Here is a 16,612-nt window from a genome sequence, read left to right on the forward strand (position 1 = left end):
TATAATTACAGTGCAGTTTACTAGCTGTAGGGAAATTGAATCCCTCAGAACCAGGGCAGGAACGGTGAGAGAGAAAGAAGGGGCAAGATAAGCAGGTCAACAAAAAGGGAAATTATTAAAAAAAGAAGAGAGGAGCAGGAAAGAGAGTGTACTGTGGCTTCACTATTTCTATTATCTCAATGCAGCAAATTAGACTCAGAGGCACAGGCGCTAACTGTACAAACCCTGTGTGTGTGTGTGTGTGTGTGTGTGTGTTTCCTCTTGTTGGCTGTGATTAGCTTGAGAAACCCTGCTGCTCTGCGAGGATAACCCCATCTCGCTCGGTTCAATTCCGGCTGACAAATGAACTGCGTGAACAGCGGCCGGTGACAATTGGACTTCAGGACGCGTGTGGTTGGCTGTTTATTGTCGAGTCGCCGCAGTTTGGTGTCACCAATCAAAGAGCGATTGCGGTGGAAGGAGAACAGCTGCCTCAACGAGACCAGGAAATAATTAGGAGTAACATTTCGTGAACTGCGTGGCATTTCGGTTGATTGCAGAGCTGCCAACGAGAACATAGTGGGATGAGGATGTACTGCATGAGTGTGTGTGTGTGTGTGTGTGTGTGTGTGTGTGTGTGTGTGTGTGTGTGTGTGTGTGTGTGTTTTGGTATGGAGGGCATGAATGAATTGAGGACAGACTGGAAAGAGTCTCTGCAAATCAGTTTAATTAAAGAGTACCGATGCATGAGATTAGATTGGGAGCCTATGGTGTAAAGGATATGATTACACCGTGAGAGAGACACAGATATGGCGATAGAGAGCGAGTGAAAGGGAGAGCGTCAGCGAGAGATTTCGGGGAAAAACACAAGCCCCGCCGCTGCAGACTCCTGAGGCGGTTGGTGATGCACAACATGCCGGTCTCACGACGCTCCTTAGGTTGCCAGGGTACCCGGGGTGTTTCCCCGTCTTCCCGATGTGGTGCCCCCCCCCCAGAGTGAGGCTGTGTGTGTGTGTGTGTGTGTGGGTGTGTGTGTGTGTGTGTGTGTGTCCTGCAGCAGTTGTGTTCCGTTTTGTCACCAGATTCTTTGCGACGCTATTAATTAGGCTCTCAGCAACAGACAGGCCCAGCCAGAGATGTTTTAACCGCACACACACACACACACACACACACACACACACACACACACACACACACACTCTCTACTGTATGTCCCATGTCCTTCGTGAGGACATTGAGTCCCACGTTGCACTCTGAGGACAACATTGCTCAGACCCCGGGCATCTCTTTTAATGTCACGGGATTTGCTGCATGGCCGGTTTACAATCAAGTCATTTAGAGCCAATCATGTTTAGGCGACACTGTTTTTCATGTTTTTTGGGTTCACAATCACTGCTGTCCAGCTTTAACTCAAGTGAGACTGCAGTTTACCAGCAGCCAGTTGAGATCAGTGTGAAGTGAGCTGCAGTGAGATATTATCCTTTGACTTGTGCTGTGACAGGAAGGTAGAGCAAACAGACAATGTAAAGTGAAAAATGAGAAGAAATACAACTTAAAAATAAAAAATAAAAAAATTAAACAATTGAAAATAAGGAAAAATAATTAATCATAACACGGCCACCAACAAACCCACCCACACCCATGGCCTTTACATTTGTTCACATATTTTTGCCGTACATGGATTTGGTTGCAATAAATCAGACAGATGGACAGAACCCAACGCGCCTCAATCATTGGGCAACACTGACAGGTCTTGGAAATAGGAAATGAAAGGCTGCCACTTCCTCGAGAAATGGTCATTACAGCCTCTAAGTGTATATTTGATTTTTTCAAGACTCAGGAAAAACATTACTTAAGCCAGGCAGACTGAGATGGTGGACCTGGAGACTTCCAAGCAAGCAGTATTCTGCGACGAGCCAAAAGAGTAGTAAAAGCAATGATATAATTTTCTTTGGTACTATATAGGATGGGTTTGGCAGGGATTCCAAAGATTGCCAGAAGAGGGCACGGTTGTAGCTTGATCCCTAAAACTATAGATAAGATATTCAAAACATAGCACCAGAACTGTCCAAGTTTAGGACACGCCCAAAACATGTGTGGTAAATCTACTTGAGGATAGTCACAACGGTTACATCCTGCATCATGGTCTGGGAACATTTTAGCTAGTCTGCTGTTACTAAAGTGCATCCTATGGACCACCTTGAACTGAATAAGACCAAGTCTGGCACAGGACGTGGATGTGTTCACCCTCCTCAGTACACCCACCCACAAATTCTCTGTCAAGTTTGCGTTCAACTCACTTTCCCATTTGGCTTTGATTGTAGAAAAGGTATCTATTGTCGTTATGATCTGGTTGTAAACTTTAGAGATCAGCCCCTTCTGAGTTGGATGCGTGTCTAGTAGGCTTTCCCAAAGTGTTTTGCAAAGGAGGTCAGGGTATGACTGGAAGTGTTTCCTTACAAAGTGGCAGACCTGAAAATATCTGAAAAGATTTGAACGGTCCAGGTCATATCTCTTACAAAGAGAGTCAAAGCTAGAGAAGTGGTCATCGTCATAAAGATCCCTGAAACACATCAGTCCCTTTTTTGCCCACTGTGAGAAAGTTTTATCCACTACAGACTGTGGGAACAGATGATTTTTACTAATCGGACCCATAGAGGAAGCGGTTTGGAATTTAAAGTGACGAGGAAATTTAATCAAAATTCTAAGTGTAGCGAGGACAATCGGGTTAGAAGAGTGGCTGGACAGTTTTATCGGAAGAGATGAGTACACCAATGCAGGAAAAGATGAAGAGTAGCAGGAATAAACCTCCAAAAGACACCAGTCAGTCTCCTGGGCATTAATCCAAAATGATATTGTGTTAGTTGCCCAATAATAAAAAATGAAATTAGGAGGAGCCAGGCCACCTATGTCCCTCGGGCGTTGGCTTGAACACTCTTCTGCCCACCCTTTGAAGAAACACTTTTCCTCAAAATGTTTAGTTTAGTTTTCTTTACTTTACTTTCTCATATATAATATCAGGAATATTTTGCCCCTGAACTACAGTTCCCATAATTTGGGGGCTTTGGTGGTATTTAAACAGATATAGCGATTCCATAGCCTCTGTTGTTTTACATGTTGCATATTGGCACCATTAAAAGTATGCCAAATTATCTATCAGCACATCCATGCACACCCATGGATGTACTGACAACGGTCACAGGATTACTCTGATGCTGAAAGAAAGATGTTTTGGAGACATGAGGAACATCTTTATTGTATGATTCCTAAAGGGATTTATGGATGTATTGATTTATGAATGCATATACAATGGACATCTGAGATAGCACAAGTATACTCCCCGATACCTGGATGGCTTTTCCCAAATCTCAACTGACTCAACAGCTGTAGAATCCATTTAGTTTCAAAACATAAACGGCTGAAAGGACATTTTGGAATATTGTTAACCGCTCCAGTGAAAGAAAGACGATCGCGCTACATCGCTTAGACGACACTCTCATTGTTCAACTTGCAGATGGAAATATCACAGTCCACAATTCACATGACAGTATCAGGGATATGACCTGAAGGAAAGAATACAGCACCACTCTAGTGGTCGTTGATTTCCTCATTTGACATACTGACATAAACTATAAAAGAGAGGCAGAGGAAGGGTCGAGCAAGAGGAGGAAGAGTCAGAGGCAACGTTTGTTTCTTTTTACGACTCCTGACACTCGTTAGACAAGGTGTTCTGTCTGTGTGTGTGTGTGTGTGTGTGTGTGTGTGTGTGTGTGTGTGTGTTTGTGTGTGTGAGAGAGAGGTGTACATACATGGATACGTGCGTGGAGAGAGAGAGAGAGAGAGAGAGAGAGAGAGAGAGAGAGAGAGAGGGGTATGAAGGAGGCAGAAGTGCTGGCTCAGTGCTGTGCCAGAAGAAGAAGAAGAAGAAGAAGAAGAAGAAGAAGAAGAAGAAGAAGAAGAAGAAGAAGAAGAAGAAGGTGGTGAGAGGTGTTCACTACATATGAGAGGAGATGAATGAGAGGAGAGAACAGAGAAGAGAGGCAATTAGGAGAAGGTAAGATGTCCTCTCTCTCATTCTTTCCTCGTCTCAAGGCCCCTGAACACCTCATGGTCCCGCGCTGTCACAGAAGAAAAGTTGACAGTCGTGAGAGAAACGTGATGAAATATTTGGGGTTTTCAGTCCAACATGATGGTCCAAGATCCACAGGCTATCCTAAAAAAACATTTTTCTTCTTTTGTTTTTAAAGGCTAAGTCATTTTATAAAACTGTGTGCGTGTGCTTGCGGAAAGATGCGCTAGTAGTGATTAGCGTGCTAACCTTGACCACACGCGAACATCAACATACTGCTGTCCTACTCTCTAGGCTTCGTCCATGCTTGCCAATAACTTGTTTGGAGAGTTGGGTGAAGAACATTAATATACCGACTTATCATTCAATTCGAATGCATCCATGTTTGGGCAAATGTCCAAGGAGGTGGTCGTGATGCTAACTTCTTCTTTTTCTCTCTGTTTTCTGTGAAAAATCTAAAGCAAAAACTGCTGAAATGGGTCGCCCAATATACTTTCTATCAGCGACACTGGATGTGATCCAAGTGAAGGATTGAGCAAAGAGTACTTCTGGGTTGTTTAACTTCGTCAATGTGTGTGTGTGTGTGTGTGTGTGTGTGTGTGTGTGTGTGTGTGTGTGTGTGTGTGTGTGTGTGTGTGTGTGGCAGAGAGACAGCAATTGGTCATCAACTAATGGGGGTATGTGTCTGCCACGACCGGCCTCGCTGAGGTCAGAGGTCACTGACGCAACAGCAGACAAGCCCCTTGCAAGGCCGGCTTTGCCTCATCCATCTCTGTCAGAGACTCAGCCAAGAACACACACAAGCATAAATGCATAGAGACGTGTAGACATGCATATCCTATGACTACACACACACACACACACACACACACACACACACACACACACACACAGATGCAACCCAGCATCTGGTGTCACTTTCACATGAATTTCGTTTGCAGCCTCATGGGAGACGACTGAAAGAGAATGACAGCAGAAAGTCTCATGACCTATTTGTGTCACGACCTGTGTCTCTGTGTGTGTGTGTGTGCGTGCGTGCGTGTGTGTGTGTGTGTGTGTGCGTGCGTGTGCGTGCGTGCGTGTGCGTGGGTGGATGTTTCTCATCTTTCTTCTAAACATCTGAGGAGTAAACAGGATCTTCATCTGCAGCCCCAGATGAACGTGCACAAGACGAACATCAATAAAACGCTTCTGAAAACAGTCGTTCTGAGCAACACCGTGGCCAGCGCTTATTGTGGAGCAGGCGACTATCAACTGAGCATATTCCGCTCAGCCCTAAATTCCCTCAGCAGAGCCCCTGTTAAAATCAGACTCTAACTTTTGATGTGTGTGAACAGGCAGCTTGGCCAGTACTGCTGCCTTCGTTGATTGTGTTTGTTATAGGGTTAGCCAAGAGGAGGGTGATTGGTTAGGTTTAAAATGTCAAGGTAAGCCAATCAGAGATAAAGTAAGGTGGGTTATACCTTCTGACTGTCGGGGTTTTCTGAATAACGGTCCGTCGGAACAATGAATGGCGCATGGACTGAAGAGGACCACTCTTCAAAATGTTTCCAGTACACATCCCCTCATGTGTCCACATACAGTAGGCGCATACACTAGATGCACCAGGGTTGAAATGGTTCATGTATTGGGGATGAGGTCATGGCCCAGTACACGCGGCCTTATTGCAGATCACAGGACAGAGAGTGTTGCATTTAGCCATACGCCGTTTCGCAGTGTTTGAAATGTTCCTTTTCTTTATGGTGAAAATAGTTCATAAAGTTGCCGCTGGGCTAAATGCTACCTCAATCCCCAGAGAGAGGATTTAGATTTTTCAACACGGCAGTGAGTTCCTAAAGTATCAGGACCAGAAACTCAACATTTCTGCAAATTCTACACTTCCAAACAATTAACACGATCAGAGTTGTACACTTTCTTTGGCCAATTTGTGTCTTTTTGTGTCTTTTGGGGGGAATTTCTCTCATATTTTCATGTCTGATATTTATGTCCTCCACTTGTGTGTGGCTGTGAGTTATGGCATAATATGCTTGAAGTGGCATCTGGAGAGCGTCTATAGACAGGACATTGGCTTGTATTTGCCTCTAATGGCTCTTGAGGGAACATTCCTATTCATCTCTGTGTAGTTCAGCACCAGGAATAGGAGAAATATAGTACGGTGTTAAAAAGCTGAGAGATTTAAGGTGTCATTAAGAGAGGAAGAAGAAGAGAGAGATAAACTGAGTGTAAAGGAGGAAGGAGGGGTCAAGAGAAAGAGAGAGGTGTTGAAGAGAGAAGTAGTGGGTGGGTGGAAAAGTTTGGTTCCTGGCCATTGACTCTTTTCAACGTTACAACAGCGGGGCCATCAGTGATTGATCTCTCCACTCGCCTCCCACCTTTTTCTCTCCCTCCGCGATTGCCCTCCGTCTCTTGCTGATTCACTCGCTTACTTTCATCCCCTCCTCCCTCTGCAAACCTTTCCACGACACTTTCCTTCTTTGCTCCCTAAGTTCTTATATTCCCATCCCCTATACATCACCTAACCTTCCTTGGCCAAGTCCCATTCTTTCGACCCCTCTTCCTCCAATCATCCTCTTTCTCCTTCTCTCCATCCAGCCGTCCTTCATATCTTTTCAACTTCTGTCTGTAGTCTCCAACTTCAACCAACTCTCAACCCGTCGATTCTACTTCCTCTTCCCCCTTTCCATTTCCTTCTTCTGCATCTCATCCACGCTAGTCACCAGCTTCTGTGACCATTCAGTACTTCACACTGAATGTTTGCCCCGGACATCAATTATGAGGTGAAGATTGGTCCGCTATGGGCATCATCTCTACTTATACTGGTCCGGATTGACCAGCTGGAGGGGCCCCCGGGCCAAAACTGAGCGGCCCCCCTTAAGTCCAAAAAGCCCTCCACTGTCTTTGCATTGTCAGGCTTCAATACTTTCTCAGGCTCCAATACTACCTGGCCCCATGATTTACTGCATGGGAATTTGATTGAACGCATAATTATAAAGATATTCGACATGTTAGCATGAAACTCAAACGATAAAGACTTTGACACAGGTAATAAAGCAAGACCTACCTTCTGTCCCTTATCATGTCAGCGGATAGAGTGGTGCGTACTGTTAAATGTTCAATTATAAACCACAGCAAGCCTGAATGACTTGACCGCTTTGCCTGGATGGTAATCCACTCTTCCTCGGGGTTTACCATCCATATTCTAAGATACATGAGTACCTCATACAACCCTTGTTAAAGTCATGTGACCACGAGACAGAAATATTAATCTATATACATAATATAACCTTCCTAACCTTGGCCAAGTAGTTATTGTGCCATAACCGTGGAGGTGGCAGATCAGAAAGGCTTTTGAAAGGCACCGACCAATGATGCCATCTTGCAAGTAGGATGTTGGAAGACCACAAACTGTCTTGTTGGCAAGGTTACGGGACGTTGTATAGGACTCAAGTTCAGCTTTCACTTCGCTGCTTTCTACAATTTCTGTCCTCCTCCTGTGTCTCTCACTCTCTCTCTCTCTCATCCTTGTTTTCTGTCTCTGATCTAAAGCCTTTTTTTTCTGTGGTTTGTTCTCTTACCCATTTTTCCCGCTCTGATCCAGGTTATCCCTGTCTCACTGGGCACCCCTCGTTCTCCTTCAGTTATTCCTTTGCTTCTTCTCTCTCCTGGTCGCCACATCTCTGTCTGTTTGCCTGTATGAACACAGCCACCCCTAAGGGGGTCTTTCTTTCAGCTTTTCTAAACTGTCGTCTTCCCTCCTTGATTCATGCCTGCCCTCTTTGTCTCACTCTTCCTCTTTGTCATCCCATTTTCAATCTTGTTCTTTATCCCCTTCTCTTATCTTCCTCTCCGTATTCACACTCTCTCACTTCCATGGCAGCTGCTTTTGTTTCTGTCTTTCTCTGACTTAATTATTAGTCCATTCATTTAAGCTTTAAATCATTAAGCTTTAGTGCATGGACTGAAAAGTTCACTCGCTGATTTTCTAATTAATCCAACACTGTCTCACTCTCCCCGACCTATACGTGTGTGCGTGCCGTGTCACATCTCGTTGGAGTGGTTTCTTTTTACTTTTACTTTGATGTATCATATAATAACCAAAATATAGAAAAAGAAAACATTGCGATGACATTTTTCACACCAATTAATCGTAAAATCGTAATTAAGCCTTTGGCCTTTCCTCAATGTAATTGCTTCATGCATCATATTTATGTTTATATCATGACTTTAAAGTTACCTGTACTGTCATACCATGGAAAAAACTGACAATACGGGCCAGAGCCACTCGTTTTACAGCATGGCAGTTGTAAGCCTTTAAGATACATCCAATATTCTTACAGCCAGAGTGCTGAGGTTGACATAAATTAAGACGCTGTGTGTGTTTACTTCCAGTATTTCCACAGATTGTAAACAGACAGCTCTCTTCTTCTTGTCTCTTCCATTCATACCATAGCTGCCGCTGATCTCTTTTTTGGAATACAGACTTCAACGTGTCAGAATTACATTTCCACAGTCGTCGACTTGATCTACCTTTATTCACGAAGCACTTATTTTTATTCTCCATTTTAGCCCATTCCAAAGCCTGATAATGTTCTTGCTGTTCTTCGGCTCCTTACTTCTTGGTCAGTCACAATGTTGCAGCACAAAGCTTGTGTCATTCTGTGTAATTCATATTGGGAAAGAGAGAGAAGCCGTTTGTTTTGAAGACGTCCCGCCCCTTTCTCTCTCCCTCCTATGAGGGATGAGGCCACTGGCGGTTTGGAGATGATTGATGGGCCTTGTATATATGGCCATTACCATGTAGGCTCTCCCCGCCTTTATACCCATTATTCACTGTCAACTGGGGCCACTGTGAGCCCCTAATTGCATGCAATTTAGCTGTGCACTTAATGTGAATGGTGAAATATGAAAATATGAGAAGACATACAGTGCCTTCTCATCCTGAATCCAGAGTGCAAATGCACAAAAATAAAACAAAAATTCATTGTGATATGAAATGGATCTCTATCCCATACTCCACTTGTTCTCATTTCAATACAGAATATGTTATTGCTTTTGTGGCTGCCGTCAAGCGTTTGGATGCAATAAATGCTGGGGGAGGAAATACTAGCGGTTGTAAAATCCATATGTCCATGGATTAATAGCTTCAGGCTGCTCATGCTAGTGGTGAGAAAGACAATATTAGAGTCAGTGGGGAGTAACAAGCTTATTAACTCTGGAGAAAGCTCACGAGTTTTTCAGGGACAAGTGTGCAGAAGCATGGCGTGTTAAGTAGCAGCAACCAAGCAGGAATTTGCCCACAGTGCTATATTTGATTAAAGGGAATTATACAGCAATGACCTTTGTCCATCGTCTGAGGAAGGAACAGATAAGCTCAAAGTTGATTTCTTTTTTTTCTTTTTTTTTGGGCAAAAACACGAGCGCACAAGCGTGCCCTTGTGCTAAAATATTTTACTTGTTTACTGCACGAACAGCATGCATCTGTAAACTGCTGCCGCTCCATTGCTTGGCCTCAAGGAGCGATTGTTTGGAGAATTCCACTGTGCTTTGTTTCCACCTGTCAGGCAGCACAAAGGACAATCTGTCAGCCGGTTGACTGAGAGTTGTGTGTAACGATATTCCGATTCCATTTTCTTTGATGGCCCACGAATGGAAGGAAACAGCCTCGGAAGGAGCGTTCATTCTGACACCTGAAGTTGATTTTGTCTTGTGATCTCATGTGTGTAGTTTTAGTGAGATCTTTGTTTTGTCGTGCATTAAAAGTATTTGAATGCATAACTTCTGAGCATTTTGACACGCTCAGTCCTTTCAAAAGCAACACAGCCAACTGAAAGTAACACTAACGTATAATTCCATCCATTCCATTATCCAAACCGCATATCCTATTCAGGGAGCCGGATTCCAGCTGACATTGGGAGAGGGCAGTGTACACCCTGGATAGGTGGCCAGTCGATCGCAGGACCCTACGGGCAATTTAGAGTCCAATTAACCTGAGCTGCATGTCTTTGGACTGTGGGAAGAGGCCAGAGAGCCCAGGCTGACAACGTGCAGGCTCCACACGGGGGGACCGCCGAGGCCGGGATCCGAACCCTGGCCCCTCTTGCTGTCGGCGACAGTGCTAGCCACTACACCACTGTGCAGCCACCTAACATATAATACGTTTTATAAATGTATTATATGTTTGTTATCGAAGTTTGTCCCATCTTCTTGTCTAATTACTGGTGGATTGTAGATGAATTTAGTCTAGGAATTGGTTTCTGCTTATGCCAGAACATAACTGGCAGCGACAGAAAGGTATTACATGGTAACAATATTATCAACAGTAGTGCAACGGGTCGAGCAGCCAAATCAACTTCAAGACACTTTTAGGCTGTGAGTGATTCAGCTTGACTCATCAGGAGATACAGTGTGCGATTCCACAGATGCATGCCGGTCGTTGAATATCGGGCGAGTCTTGTTTCGTTCCCGGAGAAACGGTCGTCAACAACACTGTAATTTCCCAACTGCGGGACTAATAAAGGATTATCTTATTTTTTCTTATCTTACACAGGCCCGCTGGATTTGGAAGGCAAACACGGCAGTGGGCGGAGTAACAGTAGCACTAGTGTACTTGACTCACACATCTCAGTTTTTCTTCTTTCCAACTCTCTAAAGTCCAGTATAGATGGGTACCTCCTAAAGCAGGGGTTCTTAACCATTTTGCCCTCGGGGCCCAACTTTTCAAGTACAAAGTGGCCCGGGGCCCATTCATATATTAACAATGTATTGGCAAAAACCTTGTCAAACAAATGACCTGATGCAATGTGATCATCACAAAAACATTTATTGATCATGTGTATGTAGACCTGCACAGACAACAAGTCGTGGAACAAATCAAGCTAATACAAGAACTCATTTAAAGGCTCAAGTCAGGCTTATTAACACAAAAATAACGAATAATTTGATTTTTCTACAAAAACAGGGGAGACTCTAAAATAAAATTGATTTTTATTTTTTTGATTTGATGCATATATGTGGTAATAAAATAAATACACTGTGCACAATCATTATTTGAGGATTAATTGTATTATTGAACAACTACAGTGCTCTCGGTTAATCCAAACATTTTAATAAACCTCAAAACTGAATATTTAAGACAGTAAAAGTGAGGTTTTTACTTTCTTAGGAGAATATCTGTGTGTGCACAGTTATTGGGCAACTGTTATTGTGCAGGTCGGGTTTCTATATGTTGGCCATGTCTCCAGGTATGCTGCAGTTCTGGAATACGATCACCTCACGCTTGATTCTTCTTGGCAGTTCATTTGCATCTTTTTTTTTCTCAACACTTTGCAACAAAAAGTGTGATGGCTTTGTGATCACGCCCCAATATCTTTGTAATTTCAAGAGTGCTGCATCCCTATGAAACACTCTATTCCATTTTTGACGTTTCAGAGTCAATTAATTCTCTTTTTTGGCCCATTTTGCCTAAAGAAAAGAAGCTACCCTAATACTTATGTACAGCCTGATATAGGGGTTTGATCTGCTTAGGCCACAATGAGGAGCATTACACAAATACACATCACCTGATGCTTAAATCCAATAGGCATTCAAGTTTGTACAGCTTAGAGTTGGAAAATATGCATACAAATTATGATATGGTCAAAATAGTACCTTTCCTAAAAAGTGTGCACACAATGTACATTCAAAATAATAATTTTCAAATTAAATAAACTGTAAATAACATTTAAATAATGGAGTTGGAGTTAAACAACTGACTGACGCATTACCTGGTGGGAAGCTGTATTGTAACTGAGCGTCTCGTGGACAACAATAATATCTCCGGTGTCTTCAATTCATAACCTATGATGCATTTTTATTCATACAGCGTTGCCTCCTCAGCTACACCAGCCGCTATGTTTGGTGTGATCCATTCGAGGTTGCAGTGATGCGCGGAGCGGCCGACGCTCTCCACTGAAGTTTCAGCTTTGATGCTGCCAAACGCTGAAGCAGTTAGTGAACTACAATGGCCATAATTCATCAGGCACGCGTCAGTGATGTAGCACATCTGTTTTCCCCAGAGTCTGACTGCGTCGGTGCTGACACAGACCGAATTGAGAGCATTTTAAGATGACGTCACAACAAACAGATGGAAGTATAATAATCAGCCATTGTCGCGGTGCCATCGGCTTCAAGTGGTTTTGACAGACTTCAGTGCCTTGGAAAAAATATGAATCACCGCGCTCGCTAAATGAAACATCAATAAATATCAGAATATCAGTGGATCCCAGAGCCGCTGAAGTGAACTGACTACCTGTGGGACACATGTATAAAGGAAGAGTCCTCTTTATTTCCTTTATCTTGTCCTCGATATCTCTATTTTGTCCCAATTTCCTCCCCGTCTTCCTCTGAACAACATGCCAGTCATTCAGAGTCTCTGTTTTTGCTGACGCCACTGTTCTCTCCCGTCACCTTCCTCTGTCCACTGCATTACTCATCCACCTTCTTTCTCGCTTAATCGCCGAATCGTCCGAATCGTCCAAATGTGGAAGTAATTCCTAGAGATACTGGGCTACTGGAGCCTAAATAGTGAGCGTACACTTGAAAGGAAAAGTAAGAAAGAGAAAAGAGCTAGACGGACAGAGGGAAGTAGACGAAAATATGTCCAATACTGTTTGGTCAGTAATCACCCAGGTGAAGACCCCTCGCAGAGTGTGTGTCTCTGTGTGTGTGTGTGTGTGTGTGTGTGTGTATGTGTGTCTGTGTGTGTGTGTGTGTGTGTGTGTGTGTGTGTGTGTGTGTGTGTGTGTGTGTGTTTGTGTCTGTGTCTGTGTGAGTGTGATGACAGTCAGTCCTTGGCAGACCATCTTTGCTTCTTCAGCCAAGCCAAATCGTTTGGAGGTGTCAAACACACACACACACACACACACACAGACACACACACACACACACACACACACACACACACACACACACAGACACACACACCTCTCTGTGTCTTGGAGTATGCCATGGAGATGAAAATAACACTCTGCTGCCCAGTTGTCATCTGCCGTGAAGCATCCAGCAGGCAGAGGGTTCAGGGTGACTTTAATGGTTGAAATTCTTATTAAGTCAAATTAATCCCACTCTTTACTAAGGTCACACTTTAATTGGCATTGAATGTCTGAGGGTTTGAACGCACAAATCCTCATCATGAAGGAAGACACACACACACACACACAGTATTGTGTTGTAGGATAGGAGGCACTCTGATAATTATTGCTATGATGTGCAGTCAATATAAGGAGGAGTTGTTTCAGCCTTATGGTTTGAATGCCACTTCAGAGGCGTCTCCAGCCTGCCAGGAATATAACTGCAGGGGAGACATGCAAAGGATTGTGGTAGTTTTGAAAAAAAAACATTATTGGTATAAAAGTGGGAAAATCTGTAGCTTTAATCGAAAAAATGTCAGAAGGAGCTTTCAAAGCGTCCTTCAGTTAAACCCTAATTCAGACTTGAACTGGACCAGCGTTTTAGCTTCCAGCACTTTAACCCTGGATCAGGGAAACAGGGCTTGGTGCTCAAAAGGTACTGAATACACTGCTGAACAGGCAAAACCTTTCACGACCATCAACAATTTCTCCTTGGATGAACAACGTTTTATCTCATCTTATCTTCCCCTCTCACTGATTCTAATTCCTACTGACGTGTATTGATAGGTATCATAAGGTTGAGATTCAATGTGTTGCAGGATTCTCTAAGCCACTGGTTCTCAGCCTTTTTTCAGTGATGTACCCCATGTGAAATATTTGTTCAGTACCCCCTAACCAGCGCAAATCATTTGTGGTTGGAAAAAAGATGTAATACATATCGCTGCGCCATCAGTGTTAGATTCAAATTAGAATATAAAATTCAGTTCAGTAACTTACACTTATATTTTATTGAATATTTATTCTATTATTAAAAACTTTTTTTAAAGGATTTTTTATGGATGCTAATTTTACATTTTTTCCTAGAAAATCTCATGTACCCCCTGGAGTGCCTTCACGTACCCCCACTTGAGATCCACTGCTCTAAGCGATATATTGTGATTTTTTTTTTTATGTAAGGAAAACGGTGACACAGTAGTAAAAAGGTCCCAATGCCATGTGAATCCAATCATTTTTTGTGTATTTTTTTCAAATCCTGACTTTTTGTGACGGCTCTGTACATGCACCGGTCGTCTTGCAGCGCGTTATGCATCACAGCATCGTTATCCAACAGGGGTACTTGGAGGCGGAGTCACGCTAAAGGTCGACCTCAGCCTCTTTCTATTCGTTTGGTTGCTCAGCTCTGCTTTGCACATGGTGTGTGGTCTGAGGCTTGATTTGGGATTAACACGCAGGCCATTACAGATTACTACAAACATTTTGAGCATTTGCGTCTAGTCCGCCAGCGATGGACGGATGAGCTTTTATCTCTTTTGTAGTTACAGCGACTCGATCTCGCTGCCGAGGCCAGAGCCTCCAATGAAAAGCCTCCGAACATGTTGTGTCAGAACGGAGGGGGATTACACGGCAGCGGCTCTTTGACTAATTCACAGACGTCAAGGCTTATCTCAAATCCTAATCAGCTTCAATTCTACAACTTCTTGAGGTTAGCAGAAAAATCAGTGAGCTTTGCAGTATAATATGAACTTAACACTCTGCCACCTTCTATTAAGAGGGAAATAATCCTGCCAAAGTGAAGAGATTGATATGTATGATGGAGAATGTTAAACTGTTATGATTGCTGTGAAGAGGATATAGTACAATCAAATATTTATAATAAAAATTTAAAAAAAGAATCCAGATCTATATTGCATTTATTTAGTAAAATACATAATGTAAGCCTTTCATTTAAGAGAGCTCTCCACATGTAAGACAATGAGGTCAATTCGCTCTTCATGGTAAGTTCTGAGTCCGTGAAAACAGTGTTATAATGTCCTCTGAAGGGGACTTCTGAGCATCACATTGAAAGAGGGGGGGGCTACTCAAGTTCTTCAAAAGAAGTGTTTATTGAAACGTCTCAAAGCTTCTGAAACTCCCTCACATTTATTAAATTCAAATACAATTGATCCAAAAAAACGTTTTGTAGCTTTTTGTGTGTCTTGCAAACCCAACCCAAGTCAAGTCTCAAGTCTTTGAGGGGGCAAGTCAAACTTTATTTTATAATGATGGATAAAGACCAGCAATACTCTGCAACAGGAAAACATTGCTGACATTATTAGGCATGCGATAAATACCGTAATCTATGTCTCGATAACGGTAAGAGTATGCTTATACAGCTAATGACTGCACAGTGTACACTTCACGTACATTCTAAAACACTTTCTTCTTTTTCTTCTTTGAAGAATTTTGACTTTTTTTCCCGTTGCATACATGTACAATAATTATAGCACGTAAGTAACAAACAATAAATATCATAAGAATGTTTTCCATGTACTTCAAGTGTAAAAGTTGGGGTGGATACCTTTTGCATCTCTCTCTCTCTCTCTCTCTCTCTCTCTCACTCACCCCCCTGCTGTCAACCAAGGGCCGCCTGCCAGCTGCCCCCGTACTGCTCTGTCCTCATCCATATTTGATGCGTCTCATTAAAACTTGATCGTGGAAACACTTCAGCATTCTGACATTCCTTCTGATCCACTATTTAGTCTCCCTCAGCACTCCGGAGTGAAATAACCCTCCGTCTCAGTCATGCGTGTGCGGCCTGAGAAAAGAAACACACACACACACACGGTTTGAGGAGGAAACAGCGACTTATCTCTACAGCGATGCCTGATATGTTCCCCGAGACAAATAGGAGTCGAATGCCTCCAAGTGCACTGAGCAAACGGCACCAGTTGGTATTGGAGAGCGGGGTAAACAGACGGCAGGAGACGGTTCATTAAACTTTCAGTATGACGGCTAAGTTGTTCTTGTTTGTTTCTTGAGCTTTTGCCATCTTACATGCAGGAAACGGAGCTTCCTGCTCTGTTTACGCGCACAACTGGGGGTGGATTGCGGGGCGCTTGTGGGTTCATATTTCTAGGTAGCTACAATAGAGGTTTACTCAGGTCACATGATCACCACCTGCGGACAGAAATAGCTACACAGCTACCACCAAAAACAAACTGAATACTTAGCTTTCTGAGCCTGAAGGTATGTGACCCTATACTGAAGAAAAATAATAATGGAGAAGTCACAGCTCATTTGTGAATAAATGTATCATTTGAATTAATTTTTTTATTAAGCAAAACAAAAACAACAAATTTGATCCATTTAAACAAAAACAAATACATGTATAAACACAGGGGGTGACTCCTCTGGTTGCGAAGATAAGTCAGATTGCATAGAAGTCCATGGGAAAATTACTCTACCTCTCTCTTGATTTATTACCTCAGTAAACATTGTAAACATGAGTTTATGGTCTCAATCTCTAGTTTCAAGTCTTATTCAATACAGCATGATGTTCATTTAGTAAGTTATGCTCCATTTAGAGTCAAACAGACCATAAAGCAGGATGCGACCACGGCATTGTCAGGTCTGGGAGCTGTCCATATTTTCATTTTAGAACCCTTTTGCAGTGTTTTTTCAGTTCATGAAAGTTAAC

General features: G+C 42.9%; 1 protein-coding gene across 1 annotated transcript in view; it reads left to right on the forward strand.

The window, feature by feature from the left end:
* The window catches only part of fgf11a (fibroblast growth factor 11a), a gene marked incomplete at both ends in the record, with an annotated part of 73,913 nt that overhangs the window by 20,562 nt on the left and 36,739 nt on the right, over positions 1–16,612 (forward strand). The window lies entirely within an intron of this gene.

The sequence above is a fragment of the Taurulus bubalis genome (genome assembly GCF_910589615.1).
Source record: "Taurulus bubalis genome assembly, chromosome: 3".
In the NCBI taxonomy this organism is placed as follows: domain Eukaryota; kingdom Metazoa; phylum Chordata; class Actinopteri; order Perciformes; family Cottidae; genus Taurulus; species Taurulus bubalis.